This window comes from Octopus sinensis, linkage group LG1 (assembly GCF_006345805.1).
Source record: "Octopus sinensis linkage group LG1, ASM634580v1, whole genome shotgun sequence".
Taxonomy (NCBI): domain Eukaryota; kingdom Metazoa; phylum Mollusca; class Cephalopoda; order Octopoda; family Octopodidae; genus Octopus; species Octopus sinensis.
Genome location: NC_042997.1, coordinates 35,590,726 through 35,615,725, shown reverse-complemented (window position 1 = coordinate 35,615,725; position 25,000 = coordinate 35,590,726). Strand labels below are relative to the sequence as shown.

The following is a 25,000-nucleotide window of genomic DNA, read 5'->3' as shown; positions in this document are numbered from 1 at the left end:
AATCAGTGAAGCGAAACTAGATGCTTAGTACATTAGCATACTTCACATATATGCTGGGATTGTAAATTGTAATACTGCTAAATATTAATCTGAAAAACTGAAAGCAGAATCAGTGCTACTGAAACTTTAGCTGATTTCTGAGTTAGATGTAAATGAATTTGTTAAGAATTTCGGGTGTAAATTTACCTAACGTAGGAAGTATTTACTGATAGACATTGCCAGTTTTGTTTCTAGTCAATGTCGCCACGTGCATCAACGCAACGTAACTATACTGTTTTGGTATTGCTACATGGCAATTATATTGCTATTTTGCTTTTGCAGAGAAAGGTGTTAACATGGAATTTTTTACTTTACATTTCAAACCTTATAACGCTAAATGTATCCTCTTCTAAATGCAACAAAATATAGAATAATATCTACCAAAATATATTTCAGATTTCCCACAATTATATGAAATGAAAAACAAGGAGCCGTTTAATATTCATTAGCTTTTGAACAAGGGGGTGTTGATTTGAATTATTTGTTTTATACTATCTATGATACTTAAGATTCTGAAGGGAAAACGGAATGGGTTGATTTCCGAACGTTACAATGTCATTTATCTTCCTGGCAGATGCAGCCGATTCATTACCCATGTGGCACGACTAATAATTTTTATTTAAAAAAATTATTATGAAGCAATACACAGCAATTGAACGATAATGTCGATCAAGGCTTTATCAAAAATTTATCATTAATTCTACTGAAGTATATAGAAATACAGGCGCACATATACACAAGCGGAGAGTGAGAGAGAGTGAGGGTGAGAGTGAGAGAGAGAGAAAGCAACATTCTTAAACATACTTGGTGAAATAAATAACCACAAATGTACATATTTATATATATAAGGAAAAGCATTATATATTTTAGATATATTCTCCTGTCTTTTGTCAAAAAAATCACAAAACTAAATAATCATGCACACATTCACACAAACATATATATATATATATATATATATATTATATATAAGGGCTTAGTAAAATATATATATATACAAACATACATACATAAATATATACACAAAACATACACTGTAGTATGTCACTAGGTAAAAGCCTACTATTTGAATTTAATAGTACTTCAGAATAAAGTGCTACTCGAATACACAGCGCAATATGAATGTGAATATGACACATTTAGAAGGCGCATGGAAGCTACAGTGTTATTCACAAGCACAAAGCGCCGAGTGCACTACAGTCGGTAGCAGAAACAGCAGTAAGTGAATGAAGACCATCGCATGATATTTTGTTCCCTTGTCATTTATTTAAGTTCATAAGCATGCATACATACATATATACATACATACATAAGTAGATACATACATACGTAAATACATACGTACGTAAATACATACGTACGTACATAGATACATACATATATACATACATACATACATCCATACATACTTATATATATATACAGTCTCAAACACAGATACTCACACACATTCACACACGCATAGAGATGAGAATTTAATCACAAGAGAATATATTTAGCTTTAACATTGTTTACTATTTTCTTTCTGTAATTCTCTTACGTTATCATTCAAATGAGATTTGGACTATTGACCCTATGTGTTTTTAAAGATATCAAATTCTCCGACCGCTCAACTTATTGACATTTTGGTTCTTTATGAAGTACTTGGCGTTCGGCCCTGGAACTAAACTCACATCAAACCATCACGTTTTTCAAGCAATTGTATAATGACCGCCTTGTTCTCCATGAAAAACGTCGTCTTAAATACTTTGAATATTCTGTTGAACGTGACGGTGGCAGCCGTCCAATATATTGACAAGATTATGTTTTCATTTGCCATTCTATTTTGTCTAGCAAAACAGCTCTGTTTTTTAACACATCCATGCGCAGAGGACGTACACATATACGCCTTCAAATGAGAAATACTTGCGTGTATATGTGAATGTACATATATGTACACACGAATTCTCTTACGTATGTAAGTGTGGAGGTATATATTTAAGCGTGTTTGTATGTATGACTCTATATCGATAATATTTCATTAATATTAATAAAAACAGAAGCAAATCTGCTGTCGTTTATGAAGTTGTTTCAAACAGCTAGTTGCACACCGATGGACCATTAAACTTTATTACATATAATATATAAAACCGCATAAATTTGCCCACCCATACCTATTGTTAGGCTCATACACGAGGCCAAATTATTCATAATTATTCAACATAGTTACACATATAATCATCTATGTACGGGTATCGCGTTTGTAATCGCTTATTTCTATATTTCACATATTACGTTTGATTAGAAAATAGTGTAAACCACCCCAATAATTTCATCTCTTCATTAATAGTCTACATAGCTCACTCTTTGGAAATGATAAACATCACAATTTTTGATGTGATTAAAAATATGCTGCGCAACTAGTGACACAATACCTCAGGAAGTTGGGTTTTATTTATTTTTTTTTTTCATTGGCAGAAAATGATTTAGGACGAAGTGCATATGACTTTATTTTCAGCAAGCGTATGATTGACTTTAGAGTTTCCACATCTGGAAGGAATCTTGCATAACACACATACGAATTTTCTTCTAGATATATATTTTTGTTTCTTGAAAAAATATCATGTCTTAACGAGTTGAATCGGCAGAATCATTGTAGGAAGACACAGACTGCATTCTACTACTTGTTCTGACACTTTCCCTTCTAATTTGCAATCTCGACTGGGTAACATTTGCCATCCATTCCAGGGTCCATTAACATTTTATTGAACTGTATTATCAGAAATTTGGTAATATTTTTACTCACTTTATGATTTGATTTGCATCTTAGGCATGGCAAACTTCTCATAAGTAGCATATCCAGTCTCTGTTTATCGTATTCTGTTGTTGAGATGAACCCTACTCCCCTGATCTAATATAATCTAATTGAATATAAATCTTCAGCGAGATGCAGTTATTCCGGAAATGCATTTATCTCATTTTTGCCTCCATTAATTTCTTTTTCCTTCTAAATATTTGTTCAGAACTACACGACGAATATATATGTCCTTGGACGTATACCGCACATACACACACATGTATGTGTGTGTGTGTCCTTGGATGTAACTGGTGACTAATTAATTTTTTTCTTCATAAATGTTTACCAAAACCTCCAGCACTCCATCTACATTTCACGAGAAACAGATAATGTGAAAGATGTTCATTCCAAGGATCAGAAAGAAAGAAACATATAGACAAGTAAACAAGCAAAAAAAGCGAAGTTAGAATTTGTGTTTTGTATATTATCTAATCTATAAGGATGAAAGACAAGAATGGCCACGTGAGCTACATATCAGGATCAATGAAGACCGAATATCTGCCACAGTGCATTCTCATCGATACATTGTCATTTGCTACGATCTTTTGGCTTATATCTCACTACAAGTTACTGAATTCTCCTTAATTTCTCACCTCTTATATATATATGTCGTTTAAATTTTGAAAGATACAGATAGAGCACATAGCTTTACTGGATTATTTCCTTACTACCTCTACATATTTATTGGGGCCTATTGTATTTCTCTGATGTGTGCATTTATGGGGGAATTAACGATTAAATGTATATTGAATGTTAAAACCTGAGCAATCTGAAACAGCCGGAGGATCTCGCTGTTAAGATACACTATATAGCAATTATTGATGAGAATAAAGAAGAATGACAAGTAACTCACCAATTGAGAAAGTAGAATAAAGGAATAATAGGCACTTAGACGACATATGACTATATTTCCAAAGCAAATTAGTCGATGAACAAGAGAGGTTTCCAATTTTGCTGCATAAACTCAGAAACTTCATGCTATTCTATGAGCTCTTCGAGAAGAATAATAAGTATCTTGTAAGCGTTAGGTTCTCTATTTCCTTCTAGTTAGATATGAAACCACAAGAAAACCTATAGAGATATTCATGGATCACTGATACACATCTAAATGACAATGCATATCAATACCGTTGCACTGTTACTTCGTATGATAAACATACAGTCAGAAACATACTTTTGATATATGACACAGTAAACGATGCTAAACAATGTCTGATCGACATTCATATTTCCTGAAAGAATAATAATACCGATAGGGAAAGAAGAAAGTAGACGGTAATCCATTCCACAAATAGAAGCACAATTCACATCAAGAAACACTTGACCATGTTATAAATGTAAGGCTTAAATACGGCAATCCTGCATACATATTTTACAACAATTGCATAGTGTGAAATTATGATGAAACGGAGAAAACTAGGATGCGTTGATCATAGGATGAATTGATCAAACGAAAACAGTTGATAATTAGCAGTAGAGATCCCATACCATATTTAATTGTAATGGCGGTAATTTTCTGAAACGAAGGGAGATTAATAATTCACGACTCTTCCTCATTTCTCATGAGAAACGTGAATTTTTGATTTCGGTTGAATAAATGTGTGTCAGTGTGTGTATGTGTGTGTGGTGTGTGTGTGTGTGTAGGTATGAACTTGTTTTAGTACGTATGCATGAATGTATGTATATGCGTCTTTATCAGCAGTTTCTTCGCTAATTTACAATTCTTACACAATTTATTTCGCTAAATCTCCGTATTTTCTCTATCTTTTACAATGTAAGCCGTTTGCCACAGAAATGTATTTGCTCTTGCGTTCATATGTAAATTCACTCGTTTTCTTCCTATTTCGAGTGTACTTTTCTACTATGCACTTGCCCTTCTCTCTCTCTCTCTCTCTCTCTTTCCTCTACCGCTTTTCCCCCCTTATACGAATCTCCAAACTTTGATTACAAGATAATATACTATTAACATCTGAATTAATAATGTGTCTTAACTATCTTGTTCTGTTTTCAATCATAATAACTATTAGACCGTCTATATATATATATATATGTTTGTGTGTATGTGTGTGGGTGTTTGTGTCTCTGTCTCTGTCTGTGTGTGCATCTGTGAGTATTCGACGGGGTTCTTTCAGTTTCCCTCTATCATATCCAATCATAAGACTTTGGTCGGTCCGAAGCTACAGTAGTAGTACATGCTTAAGATGCCACACAGTGGGGCGAAACCTAGAACGATATGGTTGTATAGCAAGCCTCTTACCGCAGAGACACGTTATATATATATATATATATATATATATATATATATATATTATATATATATATACATACATAGCGTATATGCTCGAGTAACAGTCGATCTCATGTAAAAGTCATCCCCTATTTTTGACCAACAATTTGGTAATTTTCTACAGCCCCGTATAAAAGTTAACCTTAGTATTTCACGAAGACAGGACAACATTTGTGTGTCAAGGTACCGTATATTCCTGCACGTATAAATAACACTATAGCAAAATTGTGTGGCTACCTCACGGGAGTTTGGTTTATAAGGGGAATGCTTGTTGCTTATAATAGAATGTTATGTGGTTATAGTAAAACATTATTGAATAGTGAGCACTTTACATTTGTTGATTGGTTCTACATCACGATTATTAAAATGTATTCACAGGATATACAGGATATACTGCAAGCGGTTCGGCAAAGATCTCGATAGTATTAGAACTAGGCTTGCAAAGAACAACATTGCGGGGCTGAACTCAGAACCATGTGGTTGGTTAGCAAGTTATATATATATAAATATATATATATATATATATATAATATATATATATATACATTGATACATAGATACACACACACACACACACCACACACACACACCACACACACACACACGCACACACACATATATATATCTATATATATATATATATATATATATATATATATAAAACAAAAAACTATGAACACACACAAGGAAAAAAACAATATAGCGTGGACGTGGCACATGCAAATTATTAGCAGAGTCTCAGGGAAAGAAAGAAAGTTCGTTTTACGCTTTGTGTGTATAAATATATACACACTGGAAGGCATAGATTATATTATACTATAGCAGCTACTGTATGATATCTGATTGTTCAGCCTGTATTTCTTAACAAACAACTTAATTTTGTTTCCTCATCTTTTTTTCCTTTACAGGAATTACGGAATTCCTCTCTGACTTCAGGCCCTGACTTTCAAAGAGATTAATCCAATACTGGGCATCTTTATACTAGGTAAGGATTAAAAATATATCAGTAATTTCACTTATTTTAAACACTTTATTGAAGCACAACCCGTTTGAAACGCATTCCGTACTGTTTTTCTCTTTAAATTTAGAAGTTGAATTATTTTTTATATACGTATAATTAAATATATTTGTGTGGCGGAGAAATTTAGAAGTATTTTAAACACGTGTACACTCCCACTGCCTCTTTTTCCATCTTCTGTTCTCTCTCTCTCGCTTTCTATCTCTTTCTTTCTCTCTCCCCTTCTCTCTCTCCGCCTCTCTGTATACATACATAACATATATATATATATATGTGCATATATATATAATATATATATATATATATATATATATATATACATACATACATATATACATATATACATATATTTACATATATTTACACACACATATATATATATATACATATATATATATATATACATATGTATATATATATATTATATATATATATATATATATATATATATATATATACAGATAGATTAGATAGACATATAGATAGATAGATAGATAGATAGATAGAAGATAGATAGATAGATAAATAGATAGATAGAGAGAGAGAGAGACAGACAGACAGAGAGATAGATAGATATGCTTATGATATATGCACTGAGTTCAGTTTGGCAATCATTTAATTAAACAATTTCTATCATATCCACATCGCGTTTTGCTGTCACAAGGCTGTTTATGAAATATTAAGCATTATATTCGTTAGGTTTTTTCTGTACGAATGTTTGTCTGAAGAACGCATCATTTCATTTCCTGTATTTTACATCAGAATGTCTTGTTTTATTTCTCACCAGTATTCTTTATAATGTTTACGTGACGAGACTTTAAAATCTCATGCTATAGAATTTTATTTTATTTTCTCCTCATTTTTCAAACTTAGATATCAATGTTTTTATAAGTTTTACATAGGAGTCAGTATTTTCGTTTGCTAGATGTCAAATGACAGCCGATGGAAAAATCATTTCCTTAACATTCATTCTTTCCTTGGAATAGACGTCACAGTACATGTTATCGATTCATAGTACGTACTATAATACAGTCGTCTATTACATTCTTATCATGGCACTTGATGTACAGAAATAATCAATTCAAAGAAAAAAAAAACGCAAACATTTTATCAGGAATGTATTGTCATATTTTTGCGTAAACGGATTGTAATTTTACAGAATTAAGATATTTAAAATTTAAAAACATCGTTGTGAAATCGCGTAATATTTGCCGCTGGTAATTTTCTGCCAGCGAATTTTGAATATAGAAATGTTCCCGATAATTTGTGGATGGAAACCTGTCATTAAGTAATAGCTGCATTTGTTCTAATATATGTGTTAGGTTCTATTAAAAAATGTTATACAACCTGGCTTAACACACACTCACTCACTCACGCACAAACACTCACACAGCAGACACACGCAGCAGACACACGCAGCAGACACACGCAGCAGACACACGCAGCGAACACATCATTTATATACACACACACACAGATACACACACATCACCACCACACACATGGTTGGTAGAATCGTTATCGCACCGGGTGTGGATGCACATGGCCTAGTGTTTAGAGCAGCGGACTTTGAATCTCAGGCCGTATGATGTGTGTGTTTATGAGCGAAACACCTATGCTCCACGCAGCTCCGGCAGAAGTTAATGGCGAACTTCTGCTGACTCTTTCACCACAATTCTTTCTATTTCTGTCCTCTCGAATCTTGCAGCTCACCTGCGACGGACCGGCGCCCCGCCCAGGTGGGGAACCAATACGCCAAGGAAACCGGGAAACCGGCCCTTATGTCAAGGCATGGCTCGCGAAGGAACAAACATCGTACCGGGCGAAATGTTTAGCTGTATTTCGTCTGTCGTTTCAATTTTTGTTCAGATTTAGACTTAACTACTCTTAGGTTAGAGAATCAAATTCACGTCCTCCACATTGGATAGTGGTTCATGAAGAGAACGCGGTGAGGCCTTTGCCCTTAATTGAACTAAATGTAGGCAATCGAATACAATATGTCCCATTAAAGTCTTTCTATGGAAATATCTATATCAATTGTTGGGAAATACTAAATTAAAGTCGCAATGATTGTTCTTATAAGTAATTATAATTAAAAATTAAGTGAATACAAAATTTAAAAAAAAATTCTTAGGCTATCTCGAGCTCAGTAATAGTGGGCCAGAGGAGAGAGAATCAATTTGAACAATTCATATAACCACCACCATGAAGAAGCTGCAACACACAATAAGTGCATGTAAGTACGCAAATTTGGAAGTGTGCATTAGTTGTCGACGAAACCTGTAATTAACTGCTGGATAAAACCAGACAAAATTCTCAAAGTGTTATATTTGTCAGTAAATGTGACTAAGGTGACAAATATATATATATATATAATTATATATATACATATATACTTACATACATATATACATACCTATATATATATGCATGTATGTGTATGTATGCATATGTATGTGTGTATGTATGTTATTTCTGTAGAAAATAAAATTACACGTATGTCACAAGACTTGATTTTCACGTAATTGTGATCGTCGGCCGAAGACAATTGGTGTGAATATAGTGTCACGTAAATGTGTATGTGTCTCTATGTCATGGTGAAGTTTTATTTCAAGATTTCTACCCAATAGAGAAAGAGTCGGTTTCTAATCTACATCCAAGGGACTTCGTTGGAAGTTGGCAACATGAATAGGATATGTTTATACGTATGCATGTCAGTTTGTATGTATGTGTGTATATAGGTATGCATGCGTGCGTGTGTGTATGTATGTATGTAGGTATGCATGTATACGTGGACATTTGTAATTTTGGTTTTACGTATGACTTCTCATGCATATACTTGCATATCGAGACATGCTCATATATATATATATATATATATATATATATATAATATATTATATATATATATATAATATATATATATATATTATATGCCGTATGTATATGTTTGTGAAAAGCAATAGCTGAATGATACCATTTACTATTGAAAGCGATTGATATTATAATTGTAGGTGACGAAGGATCTGTCTCCGGCTGATGAATTTTAATATCAAATGGAATTTACATGATTATCGGTATCTACATGCATATTTGTATCCTGGTACCAGCATTAACATTTTTGGAACTAATTTTTATACTGTGCTACATATTTTTACGATATCAATGATATTTCGCAAATAGAAAATATGAAGCAATTGCTATTTACTAATGCGTTATCATTCAAAATTTGAGCGTGAGCAAAATTTGAAAATGTCATTCGATATAAATTAACTACATTGAACTTGTTTAAAAGTTGCTTATATATAGGGAATCTGTCATTATAGCATTGAATATTGCAAAACGTAAATCATATGAAATACATGGGTCCTAGTAAAATTATTTACTGCTATTTTAGCGCTGCTTCATTGACGACTCTGATTCGACCCTGGCATTGGACGTCTTAACGTTTCTCTGATTCCCTTGCACCCCCTCATCTCTCTTCCCCTCTCTCCCTAAGATAGCCTACCACATGACTCTCTCCAACTCGCCTCTTTTCCTCACACCTCTCTCCCACCTGCCTCTTATCCTACTCTTTGATTATGCGTGTGAGCATATTTCTGTTTATGTGGAGATGGAAAGTTTTATATCAATCGTGTTTAATTATTAAATTTTGTGTCTATCTCTCCCCTCTGTCTCTCTCTTTCACATCTTCTATTTGTATGTGTACATTTCTGTGTACATACCTGCGTGAATGTGTGTGTTTGAGAGCGCGTATGTTTGCCTACGGTGCCAGACTCTTCTGTTGCCAAAACAGGTGCCATGTCCAGTCAACAGTATTATTGGTAGTGGAATATACTTTCTGAACTACAGGTAGAATTATAGTTCAAACCAATGTAATTTATAGAGAATAAATTATTCGGTAACTGCAGGATGATTCTGAATGGAAGCGTGAGTGGTGAAAAGAGTAAAAGAAATACATGTGTTAAACAAAGTTCCAGTCAAATAGGTGATGGTGGAACAATGTATTGGTGCAAATAAATTTAGTTATAAATAACTAGTGTGGTCTAAATTGAAGGTGTATTTTACCTTTTTATAGTGCGCTTCAACTAAATTTTGTTGCAAAAGCCATTAATTCGTCCTTATTGGCATATTATTTTTAGCGGAATTCTCCAATTATTTCTCGATAAATTCGACGTTCCATGGTACCATTTTGCTCTGCTCCTGACATACTTCAAGATTGGCTTAGAAACTGCACTGATGAACTAAAAACACAAGAACAATAAAGATCTGCATATTCATAAAGCATAACTTGTTTCCATCATAAAGCATAAAATTTTTCAATAATATTTTCATTAAATATGCAGAGAAAACAAGACAACATTCACAACTTTTTCGTCGTTAGGCGAGATTCATAATCTGACAATCATTCCGTAATAGAGAACCTGGAAAGACCTATTTTCTGCTTGATAATAAATTCGGTAATTTGAGGTACCATATCTGAAGTATTGCCGCACTAAACTCATTTGTTATTCAGGGATAGAAGATATTCAACTAAAAAGCATTTGCTACTACTAAGGAACCCACATATTAATGTATATTGATTCATGTCCAAGTAAGAAGCAAAGCTGGTTTATGCCTGTATATATGTACTTATGTTACATATTATATATAAACGATTGATATTGTATGAAGTTATATTGAATTTCAGTGAGATTAAGCTATTCATTATACAGTAACTAAATAACTTTAGCTAATAATTAGGTACATGTTGCTCTAATTTATTCTCGCTAAAATCTTTTACAAAAACAAAATAGACATAATTAGCGAAACGACTACATACATTATACACTGTGAAACCTATCAAGTGTATACATATATTTTAAAATATAATTAAATTCTAATTAATCCTAATATATTCCCTGTGCATTTTCAATTTTTCTTTCTTTTCTTCCACTTTATTGGATGAATAGCAATTTATATATAATACATAAGTACATACGAACACACACACACACACACATATATGCACATACATGATATATGTATGATCTATATATACATATATATATATATATATATATAAATACATACAAATATATATATATATAATATATATATATATATATATATTATATGTTATAATATATATACATATATATATATATAATTAATATATATATATATATAAATAATATATATATATATTTTATATATATATATATTATATATATATAATAATATATATATATATATATAATATATATATATTATATATATATATATATTGATATTTATATATATATTATATGTTATAATATATATATACATATATATATAATTAAATATAAATATATATACATAATATATATATATATTATATTATATATATATATATATATATATATATGTTATAATATATATATATTATATATATATATATATATAGTATTAATTGATAGTAAGATATGGATTTTACTCAGTACAATATGTTTCGAACTATCAGTAATATATATCTGGAAAATCGTAGAAATTGTTCCCATGTTTGGCATTTTACGCAAACAGCAGAATGTCGGATACCGGACCAGATAATAAAACGGCTTAAGTTTCAAGGGCCTACTGCTTCGCAACGTCCTTCTACGAAGCCCAAGACCCACATAGGGTGGATGTAGGCGCCTTCAGAACAGAACTAGATCTCCTCCTGTCAAGAGTTACTCATACTTCTACTTCACTGGAAGAAACGCAGATGAGGGCAGTGACAACAGACTCCCTCATACACCAAATGTCTCATATCAAAGCTAACGGTGGTGCTCCAGCATAGACGTATCGCTCGAGCTGAAACTAGTAATACATATATTCCATAAAATGTCGCTCCTGGTGATGCTTTGTTAAACTGAAATCTGTAAGCGACCGAATTTGTGCCTATAGTCTAGCTTCTCAGCTATACTCTTCCGGTATAGAAGCTCGGCGTTACTTAAATTGTTTAATCTGAATCGAAGATATGATTCGATGCTTTGTAGCTCAAATATAGTATGATCATAGCGCATGGGTTTCATTGTTTATTGGATTTGCTGGTATGGTACACCTATTTAGATCATAGTATTCTGAAATTAATCATCGATAAGAACTTCTATAGGCTAAAGTTGTATTTATTTCAGATAGGCTTGTTTTTAATGCATTGCAGCAACGGGAAATATTTTGCCTGAAGCTGCGATATAAATACGTCAAGCACATTTGGATTTCGGCGTTTGTCTTAGTTTTGTTCTGAAATATCATAAAATCAAGTAACAATGTCTTCTTTGTGACATTATTTGAGTAACCTATAGCATACACGCAAACGTACACGCATACATACTTACAATAACCATATACGTACATGCATATATGCATACATGTATATATGCATACATAGACGCGTACATAAGAGAGGAAGTGAAGACATTATCCACACTCTCACCAAAACCATTTTTAGCTTACCCTTACTGCTTTACGCGTGGTAAAATATAGTATTCCCGTCATTGCGAATCTGAAGTGAGACATTGATCGCTCCAGTTTTCTTTCATATGTTACAGAGTAAATAAGACTGCTCCAAGGGAAAATATAAGGCAGTGATCAGATTTTTCTGGTCTCAAGGTGTGTCAAGGCCTGAAATCAATTGTAGGCTTTCAATGTAATACGAGTACAGCGTTCTGCCGCATAGAAGTGTGTATGCCTCGATATAGAATTTTTTAAATGACTGGACAGAAGGGTAGCACGAAGAAGGGGGAGGACATCCATCAATCTCCATCAATTACACGAAGATTGGACAAGATCGATGGATCCGACAGATCGTTCAATAGAAGGGAGAACGGAGAACTGGGGTGGCATTTTCTCTGCATCTTTACCATGCTTCGGCATCATCCCCGACAAATTTGTTTCCGCAAAATCTGTTGAAAATGAGAGGCAAAATTGCTTCAAGAAGAGAAATTACGATTAAAGCGAAGTTTACTGTTATCTTTTTGAGTTTCTTTTGCCGGGTGGGCGGCGTTCTTGCCTACGTTCCTTCCACATGCATGCGTTATGCATACTTATGAAAATACATTAGAGCAATGAAATCAAAATTAATGCAAAATATCTTAAAGATCCCGAGTGCGCACTAGTATATGTGTGTGTATATGTGACTCTCTCTCTCTATATATATATATATGTATATATATAAATATAAGATATATATAATATACAACACACACATGCACATGCACTCACGCCCGCCCGCACACACACACATGTATATATATATATATATATATATATTATATATATATATATGTATGTATGTATGTATGTGTGTGTGTTTGTGGAAGATATATATAATATACAATGCACACACATGCACATGCACACACTCACGAATACGCATATATGTATAAACATATATGTGTTTGTGTGTGTATGTGTGTGTGGTGTGTGTGTATGTGTGTGTGTGCGTGTGTGTGTATGTATGTATATACATCATCTACGAAACCTCTCGATTTTCATATTCATATCTGAAACACTAAAAATACGTCATTTACATAAAATATATGCTAAAATATATCACGTAATTAAGTTCAGAAAATAAGCCTTGAAAACAAGCTGGAAATATAATATCAGATAATAGTATTAGTGTTCACAGAAAGTCTACTAGTGTTAAAATTTTTCCATTAGAGTGGGTGGTATGGAAAACGGTTGTTATTATTTAAAAACGCGAAATAGCTTTAGAAAAATCAATTTCCTGTTTTTTCATGTCGCTTACGCTTTCTATGTTTTAAAGAAAACTATTTTAAATTATCATCATGTGTACGTAGTATTCTGGAATACTGCATCGACACATTTAATCTATAGTAGAATGTTAGAAGCCATATTGACAGAGGATTAAAGAGCAATACATACACGATGTTGTCCTATTTTAGCAGTTTCAATTCGTGTGTTCCAATATTAGAATGACAAAAACAATGAGATATTAAATTATCATTGATTGCATATGTACGAACCTCAACATATTTTACTAGTTTGTGTTTTTTAAATCCTAGACACTCTAAGGAAAATACAAAATTTCTTGTTCCTAATATAGGGGCAAATTCTGAAATTTCGTAGGAGGGGGCTAGTCACTTACATGGAAACTAGCTTGCAATTGGTGCATATCAATTCGAGCCCGGTATAATGAAAGTTAAAGTAATCTTTCGCGGTGTTTGAACTCAGAATGTAAAGATGCAAGAAATGTCGCTGAGTATTTTCCCCTGTATGATAACAATTCTGCCTGCTCGCTGAAAAGTGATATAGAAGACTGGAGGCAGATATATGTTATGTTAACAAGGATTCTACATGTCAAGTGTAGAATGTCTGTTTTGTATGACCCATCATCAATGTTAAAAAAAGGTTACAATAAAGACAAGAGAGTTTTGACAAATGATGATATATGCAGCTGCATACATTGATTTTCAGCACAGCTGTGATCTCATCTGGCATAGTTAATTTATTTGTCTTTAGAACAAAGATAACTCTAAACAAAACCGAACACACATACACAAGATATTAGTTAGTTCGGTGGTTGGCTGCGGTTCATAGGCACAAGAGAATGTATTCTCTATGCTTGTGATGTATAAACTTTTTCTGAATGTAAGCCATAGTCAAGCATACTGGTATGCGACATTGATAAGTCAAAACAATGCCGAAATATCAATATCCGTCTATCTGAGAAGGGACTTGTGAGTTGTCTCGCTTGACAGACTTGCATTCAGTTTTCTGGGTATTTTCTCATTCTCATAGAGAATATATTCTCTTACGTCTAAAAACCGCTGCCGACCCACGAACTAACAACACACATTCTGTGTGTACGTGTGCTCAATTTCGAATAAATACCTCGAATTGCTTCTAAATCAAATTTGAAAGAAAACTGTGTCCAAAAAAAAAAGTGCAATAGCAAATGGTTTTACTGAAGTTCAAATATTTAAGTTATTTCAATAATATTTAAGCAAGTATTAAAGTACAAAATCGGCATCTTTGATTATTTTAAAACTCTCACCATATAGTCGTTTATTTCTTTTATTAATGCACCTGCTCATTTCTTAAATGAATATATTTTGTCAACGCCCTTTATATTTCATTAATTAGTGTGAACATATATAAGTATGCAATCTGAACCAGTGAACAACTCAATTTTTCCGTATGAACAAAATACCTAAGCTACATTAGTTCATATTATTTCGCAAAAGGTGACACAGTTTCCTATGGATTATTGCGAGAAGAAACCAGTGGATAACATTTACTCTCCTGTGGGTAAACAAAGTTTTCTAAAGCGCAAATAGAACTTTTAGTACTAGTAATAATTCACATCCGAGATATTACACACACACAAACACCCCCCCCCCACACACACACACACTTGTATGTATGTGTAAGTGGACACGGATAAATAGAAATGAAGTCATCCAACCATATCGTGTTTCTCGAGTGTCATGTAACACACATAGGAACGCTATTTGCAAACGCAAATGAACTACAAACAACCGCATACCATATGCATCCTCGGTAAAGTTTCCTTCTACTGGCAACAAACATCACTAGTACAAGCATTGCCATCAACACTTACACCTCTACTAGCACAACTACTAATGTATTTACAACCGTTTATATCAATGACTTTTTTCTTTAAAATGCTGAATATTTTTTTCTCTTTAGTAGCTTCATATTCCTATTTTGCGCTCCAGTGGTCTTACGTATGCAATACAGGAAACTGCATTCAGATTTTCTTTCAACTTCACTGACCATTGTTCTTGAAGAAATGTCGTTTCGTAAACCATCCGCATTCTATCTCCTCTCCAACTAGCATCTTATTGTTTAATATTATTTATTTCTTCTTTCTACCCCCTTCCCATTTTCATTTATTTATTTATTTATTTCACTGTTAACTAGCAACTCTAAATTCTTCGATTTCTTTTTCACATTTTTATATTTTCATCATCATATTCTATTTTTTTTCCTTCTCATTTTCTCACTGCAGGTGGCCTACTGAAGACTTGATGGATCATCCAAGGTGCCTGTTGCGTTGAAAGCTCGTTGTAAGCTGCAGTTTATACATGGCATTAATGAGACTTTCTTCATTCATTGTCCCGCGCTAGAAGAACTGACGTACGGTATATTATCTCGTGAAAGAAGCAAAACCATAAAAAAAAATCATACAAAATAACTTAGATATTTTACCATTATTTTAAGCAAAATTTTAGCATATGTAACCCTGGAATTATTCATTCAAATATTTTTTGAAAAATAACACAAATAGGTAAACTCTAAGCAATATAAATATATATACACATGTATGTATAACTATATTGAATAACATAACAATAATATTATTGTTAATGAATTATTAGTGCTATCATTGATTTTTATAAATAATTTACAATAACTTAACGCACTTGTGCGGCGACGAAACATGGGAATCACCGACTGTACTGTTATCAGTGGATTTTACTCAGAAAATAAGATCTGGTGGTAAGTAAGATACGTTTATTTACATACGTTTATATATATTCACTTATGTTTATCCACAGGTAGTGATAAATAACGTGTAGTTTTCACATTCTGTATAACCATAACATAAAATAATATAGAGTTATTGTTGAATAAGTTATAAATATATATATAAATATATATATAAATATATATATATATATATATATATACATGTATGTATGTATAGAGAGAGAGAGAGAGAAAAAAAGAGAGAGTGGGTATATACCTGTGTTTGTGTGTGTATGTGTGTGTGTGCATGAGTGTAGATATATATTTCTACATGTATGTGCTTATATGTGCCTGCGTGCATTTTGCATGTACATATATATATGTATTTTTGTGTGCGTTTTGTGTGCGTATCACTGTCTTTATATATGAAGGTTATGATTTGATATATAAATTCCGGTTTATACACTCACACACACACACACACACAAATTATACTTATAAAAAATATTGTAATACGTGACATTTTGCATAAACCCATACCAAAGTAATAATGTGAACAACTTTCTGCGCCGAGTATCTTTCATTGTATGTGCGTCAAATTTTCACATCAATAGTTCAATGTCGAGTGTGAAGTTGTTGTTGACAACCTAATCAATTATAATTTGTTTTCATTATATCGCTATATTGGAGATGTGCGGGTATGAATACAATGGAAATTATATACATATATTTATAACGTACATAGACTTTTATAAATACATTTAAATCTATTAATATATAGACATGAATGTATACATGTGGCCGTATGGTAAGAAGTTTGCTTCCGGACAACATGTTCCCGGATTCAGTCACATTACGTGTTTTCTTCAATAAAATCGGGGCGACCAAAGTGGATTTGGTAGACGAAAAAAAATTGTGCCCGTGGGTGTATATATATATGTGTGTGTGATTGTGTGTGTGTATGTGTGTATGTGTGTATATTTGTGTATGTGTGTGTACATGCACACAATGTTTATATATGTGTATGTATATATAAATATATATATAATATATATGTATATATATATGTATATATATATATATATATGAGTGTGTGTGCGTTTTTGTGGCTGTATCGTTCTCCCATCACAACTTCACAATCAGCGTTGGTGTGTTTACGTCCCCGTAACACAGTGGTTAGGCAACATGGACCGATAGAATAATTACTAGGCTTAAAACAGATGTGTCTTGTGTTTGATTACTTCGATAAATAAAAAGCTACTTAAAGCTTTTGCCCCGGCATGGCTGCAATGAAATGACTAAAACAACCAAAAGATTAAAAGAATAAAAAAATGTACATGAATTGCTATATATATATATATATGATATACATACATATATACATACACACACAAACACACACACACACACAAACACACACACACACACACACATAATATATATATATATATATATATATATATATATATATAATATATATAACAAAAATACACTCTTCTTCATATGTAGATAATAATGTGTGTATATATAATAATGTATATAATAATGTATGTATATGGATCATCTCCGAAACATGTGTGTGTGTGCTTGTGTGTGTTTGTGTGTGTGCATGTCTATACACACACATATACATATCAAGGCAGTGATATATATGTAGTAATGTAGAAAATATGCGCGTATGTAAACGTGCGACTAAGTGTGCATATGTTAATATGTGCGGAGCTGTGCGCGCATACACGCGATTTTATCTGTATGAGCTTGTGTGTGTTTTTATGCGAATACATCGATGTAAGAGGGGAAATGAATATACTGAATTAATCGATTAATGAATCATGACAAAATATTTTCTGCCTCTTTTTAATTTACTGATCGTAGAAAGAATCATCCTCTGACTGTATCATCGTGATGCCCAGAAAAAACCAAAGCAAAACTTTAGTCTTAATTTTTTCCTCTTAGCATAATTATTCCAATTTAAAAAAAAAATATATTCACATAGTTGTCACTTGATATAGAAGTAGAAATCAAAGGTTATGTTTTTGTTGATTACATAGCTATCTAATTAGCATCAAGTAATTAGCCACCCATATTAGCTTTAGACACCACGCAGGATCTTCACTTCATGATTTTAGAATTAACATTATGTTTATGTCAACATAGCATTTTATTCAATCGACACTAGTCTTTACTTCAAACATCTAATAGTTACACAAAGTAGGATTTCATTTACTGCTGTACACTTTACTGTTATATCATATTTTGAAAATTGTTATTTTCATTATAATATCACTATAGCATCTTAATCGATGTCCGTTGATTTTGCCATTAACTGCATTTCGCGCATCGGTATAATACGTTTTAATTATTTTAGTGATTAAAAGCATAAGTTTTGTGACAGACATTAGTGAGGTGACAGTAGAAATACACCCTAATATGTCAGCAACACTTGTTGAAAAAATGTGATTTGTTCTCTATCAACAATACGCTGTTGATTATTAGATTTAAGAAAGATTAGCTGACGCTTGTGGCAAATTCTGTATGACGTCAGATCTTGACTACTTTGTAATTGTAAACAATTTATATACTTGCAATTCTTTTTGGTTTACAACTCAATCGCACACAACTCTGATACTTGTATTTCCTTCTCCTAACACTGTATCATTAGAATAATGAGGCAATTATTATTAGCTATGTTATATAAATAATTGCTATTACAATATGTTAGTCGTGATTACTTAAGTTACAAACCTTTTTAAATTGCGACTGCAATTTCTAATATCCAAAACAAATGTCCTGGGTATACTTCTTGACGAAAGGAAGTGAAAAAAGTACTTCGTGAGCGGAATGTTTGAAATGGATTATTTTATGGCTCGTAACATCATTTATGGTGTATATTTATAGTATTTAAAATCATAAAATTGTATATATTCATTTAGTAATATGTATGTATATATATATATATAATATATATATATATATTATATATATATATATATTATATATATATATATATATATATATATATATATATATATATATATATATATATATATATATATACATATATATATATATATATATATATATATATAGTAATATATATATATATATATATATTATATATATATATATAGTAATATATATATATATATATATATATATATATATAGTAATATATATATATATATATATATAGTAATATATATATATATATGGCTCAGTGGTTAGAGCGTCGAGCTTACGATCGTGAGGTTGTGAGCTCGAATCCCGGACCGGGCTGCGTGTTGTGTTCTTGAGCAAGGCACTTTATTTCACGTTGCTCCAGTTCACTCACCTGTAGAAATGAGTTGCGACGTCACAGGTGCCAAGCTGTATCGACCTTTGTCTTTCCCTTGGATAACACTGGTGGCGTGGAGAGGGGAGGCTGGTATGCATGGGCGACTGCTGGTCTTCCATAAATAACCTTGCCCGGACTTGTGTCTAGGAGGGTAACTTTCTAGGTGCAATCCCATGGTCATTCATGACCGAAGGGGGTCTTTACTCCTTTATATATATATATAAACACGAGTACTCTATATCATGTGTAATTAAAAGTTGATATTGATATTTGACACTGGCACATCGTGTAACATATCCATTGAGAGATATATCGATTACAACGCATAAGGCTTATCATTGTCAAGCTTTTTTACCCACCCTTAAAAGATCAAATGTAGCGCCAACACACCAGTTCCTTAAATTACACCTTAATATTAATATTTACATCACAAATGTTGTGTTTCATTATATTCTTTTCTACACTAGGCACAAGGCCTGACATTTTGGGGGAGGCAGCCAGTCGATTAGATTGACCCAGTACGAACCCGAAATGATGAACGGCAAAGTCGACCTCGTTGGAATTTAAACGCAGAACGTATAGACAGACGAAATACCACTACGCATTTCGCCCGGCCTTGTGTTTCATTATATCGTATCAAACACTTGTTGATAGTTTTTAATCTCATATGGGACTAGTCGTATTAATGCTTTAAAATCGTGCTCTTTATCAGTGGTGCACTCTAGTGTAGGCAATAATTGACATACCAAAAGTTATCCAGGAGAAAGGCATGAAGGTAACATGGTTCAACTACGCTCAGACTATTTTTTTTTCCTATAAAATAAATTATTGCACACCATCTCTGATGAAACATATTTAAACATCTAACGCAACGGATAAATGATATTTTGAAATTCCTGCAAAGTTTTATTACTTCCTCAAAGAGAATCTGAGCGTTTAATGAAATCATGACATTCTGCATTAAATGCTGATGTCAACGAAGATGAGATTTCTGCAGATGGTAAGCATAAATTGCACCTTATAGTTCGAAATGAAGAAGGCATGGTATGATGAATAAGTTCAATATCACCTCGTGTTCAGCATATATTTGTTTGTACAACTGAGCACAAGCCAAAAGTTAAAAGGTCGATGGTATGTACTGTATATGCAGTTAAATGATATATTATTGAAAAAAAAACTGTCATACTGAAATAACGTGTAGTGAGTAATACATATAGTTATTTTAGGAAAGCTTTCACTCCAGCAAAATTATTCCTTCATTATTCATTCATTCATAAACGCGAGTGCGCGTGTGCGTGTGTGTTTAGATAAACAGAAAATACATTATTGCTCTTATTGATTTCAGTATGTCAAAAGCTCAATTACTATCCAGGGATTTGCCCCGGACTAGACTGTTTAGGATTGTGGTAAAATATATATATATATTGTTTGATATATATATATATATGTGTGTGTGTGTGTGTGTGTGTGTGCGTGTGTGTGTGTATGTGTGTGTGTGTGAGTGTGTGTGTGTGTTTGACCGCATGTGTACCGTTGGCAATTTTTTCCCTTTGTCTTCCCTTCTCCTAAGTTTCCAACGAAGAGCTCCGCTCGAAACGTTAAACCCTCCTTCTTTCCTTCTTTCCTGAGCGTCCAATAATACTATATTTGTTCCACGCCCTCGCGTTGTTGTGTTTTCTCTTTGTGTTTTCATGTTTGGATTAACTATATATATATATAGAAAAGAGAGACCATGCTATGTTAAATCTCTGAGTGAGATGTAAACAGTATCACTACGGAACCGTAATATATATTTGCCAGCTAAGTGTGGTGTCCTATACAGGACAGTGCTACTGATGCTTATAGCCCCAGGAAGACATATCCAGTTGGCAAACTACACACAGTCTGTGACCGATTAGTAATTGCGTGGGGAGATACTCTTGGACTTGAGTTTCTTGGTGGTTATCACCCAGAGGTTATGACGGTGTCTCTAAGTTCGATAGTTAATTTAAATTTGCATAATCGATTGAGTTAATTGAAGCTGGTTGCTGGGGAGAGTTAGATTGTTAGAAAAGTCGATACCAACTACAGAAATTCTCTGATATAGTAAGGGAGAGATAAAAAAATTGGGGTTATATAATTATTCTGTCGGAGAGGTTAAAATTGGAATTACCATAGGTTAACTATTGTTGTAAATTGAAAATTTACATACATATGTTGCAAATGTTTACATACGAAAGTGCGTGCACACCCGCATAAATTACAAGTGCATGTCTCTTTAACTCCATCTATCTATCTATATATCTATTTATCTATCTTTCTGTCTATCAATCTATATATCTATTTATTTTATCTATCCTTATCCATATACCTATCTTTATATTCATATATGTGTGCTTGCGTTAGTGTGTGCGCTCACGCGCTGTTGTGTGTATTATATAGCTATGTAAATATATACTCACGTATACATACTTACAGAGAGATTATCTAGAGATACGCATGCATGTGTAGATACATGGCCGATTTCACTGCCAATAGCTAAACTTTTACACCTTAACACAATCACCACTTATATATACTAAACTACGATACCTAAAGTTTTTAGGTATCCTGGGTTAATGGAAATATGCGTTTTAATTAATTGTGGGCGGATTTTTATCCCTGAATTAAAATAGCTGTTAATTTGTTTTATGCAATAAATGATTCTTAATTTATATTGATTTCAAATTCGTTATTCTGAAAACCCTGTTTCGAGAATGAGTTACTAATTTTGTAAAATGACATTTTAAATTAGTTATACTTGTTTTCGTCATATCGGTTTAATATTTGTGCAAATATGTTATTTTTAGGGATACATATCTTAGATCGTTTAGTGACATGTGTTTTCAAATCATGCTTCACCTCCACACACATCGACAATACTTGCGATATATATCAGATGATTATTTAAATATAGTGTGAAATTGAAGAATGTCTCAAACGAATGTTTCCCAGCAATCCTCCTCAAATCGTACACGCTTGCTCTGGCGAAACCACTACATATTAACGTACAGAGCTCGTTGCAATTGGCAGGCTGCTAAGCAAGCGGAAGGAGGCAATAATATACCCAACCGATAAAGGAGAAAGCAGAGCAAATGCCAAAAACTATAGCCCAATCGCTCTGACTCCACACATCAGCAAAATCAGGGAACGGATAGTCAGAGGGAAAATAATCGTATTCCTAGAAGTAAAGGACTTGCTGAGCATGGTTATCGACCAGGTATCAGCTCCCTAATCCAGTACTTACAGCACTACGACTGAGTGTTGAGGCAATTACCCAACATCTCAAATATACCTTGACCTTGCAAAAGATTTTGATGAAGTGGATCATGGTATAATACGCCATACATTGCGTGATCTTTGCATAGCAGGGAAACTTGGAGAGTGATGTTCCAGAGGGCACTGTCTTGGGAAAACTTCTTTTCAGAGTAGCCCTCTCAGATATGCCCTGAGCTGCCCGGGATATCCATCCTTGCTAGGTATGCAGACGATGCGAAAGTCTCGCAGAAAATACAGAACAGCAGCGGTGTTGCATGCCTGCAGCATGTGTTGGATTCAATTTACGAATGGGCTGTGGACAATAATAGGCAGCTAAATACTGCAAACATTCCAAATCCAGCGCTACCAGCGTCCAAAACTGAATCTAAAATCTACGGGGTACACTGGTCCACAGGGGATTACAATCCCAGAGCCTAAATCGGGGAGTGACCTGAGTATCGACATGAGTGATGATACGTCTTTCCAAGTGCACATTACCAGGATGGTGACAAAGGGCAGATGACTGGCTGGATGGATCCTGTCAATGTTCAGAACCAGAGAGAAAGAAACCATGATGGTCCTCTGGAGGACATTCGTCTTCAGCCGCCTGGATTACTGCTCCGGGCTATGGTCACTCAACATTAACAGTGGATTTTCAAGCAATCCAGCGCGCTTCACAAAGAAGATCGTCTCTTTGCAACAGCTCAGCTACTGGGAAAGGCTGAAACAGCTAAGACTCTACTCCCTGGAGGGAAGGCCGGAGAGGCATACAGTAATATACATCTGGAAGTAATTGTGCCACATTGTGGCATTGGAAGCTGCACAAATGTCAAAACGTGTTGACAGTGCACTGTGCCAAGACTCCAGCAACGCCATCGCGCTTCAGAAATGGTTACTGCAACAGCCTCGGTTTCAGTGGACCGAAGCTTTTTAATATTCTCCCAAAGCGCCTGAGAGACCTATACAAAGTGGATGGAAGTGTTTTCAAATCACACCTGGACCTCTTCCTGTCGATAGTCTCCGATCAACCTACCTCACAGCAAGATTTGCAAATGAGGGTAGCGACATCAAACTCCCTTATTCACCAAATGTCACATATTAGATGAGGCTCTCAATGATAACATGTAGCAAAACGGCGGTTTCCCAGCATAGACACAGCTTTGAGCTGAAACTAAATATATTTTTTATGGTGTATGTGTTTGAGTGTATGTGTTGTGTATGTGCATGTGTATTCATTGTTTAATTTTCTATTTAATATAAGCATATCTACTATATATGTGCGTGTGTCAGGTGCTTGTCTTTTAGACTTATTGAAGATATTTTATACTTTTGCAGAATAAAATACTAATTAACAATATAAGAAATATCTGAAACAGTGAACAACGTTTCACTATGCTCTCAATAGAGTATTTGGATAGTGCGAATATTTTTGCTCTACTCATTTATGGAGAATCAAGTTTCTCATGAAGTATTATCTTGTGGCACGGATAACAGAGCAAAGGAAAATCTAGAGACGGATTACGAGAACTTTCAGAGCGTTATACAATATTTGTTAAAGATTCCTTGAAATTTTGAGCGTCTGAAACGTCGGTGCAAATATGTTTATAGATACTTCAAAATACGTGTGTGTATACGTTTCTAAGTAGGTAATTGAGTGCATTGCATATGTGCTATATACAGACTAATATACTTCAATTTTTTTTTTAAAAGATAATAACAGATCTCATAAGGAAAGCATTTTTTAAATGC

At 33.4% G+C, this 25,000-nt stretch overlaps 1 protein-coding gene across 2 annotated transcripts in view; it reads left to right on the top strand.

The window, feature by feature from the left end:
* Positions 1-25,000, top strand: part of LOC115218923 (neuronal acetylcholine receptor subunit alpha-10) — a 1,131,344-nt gene that overhangs the window by 218,521 nt on the left and 887,823 nt on the right. For both annotated transcript variants that reach the window (XM_029788944.2, XM_036499212.1), the window contains exons 2-3: positions 6,071-6,147; positions 16,181-16,671. The gene's annotated coding sequence lies outside the window, so the exon portion shown is untranslated. The remainder of the gene's footprint in view (positions 1-6,070; positions 6,148-16,180; positions 16,672-25,000) is intronic.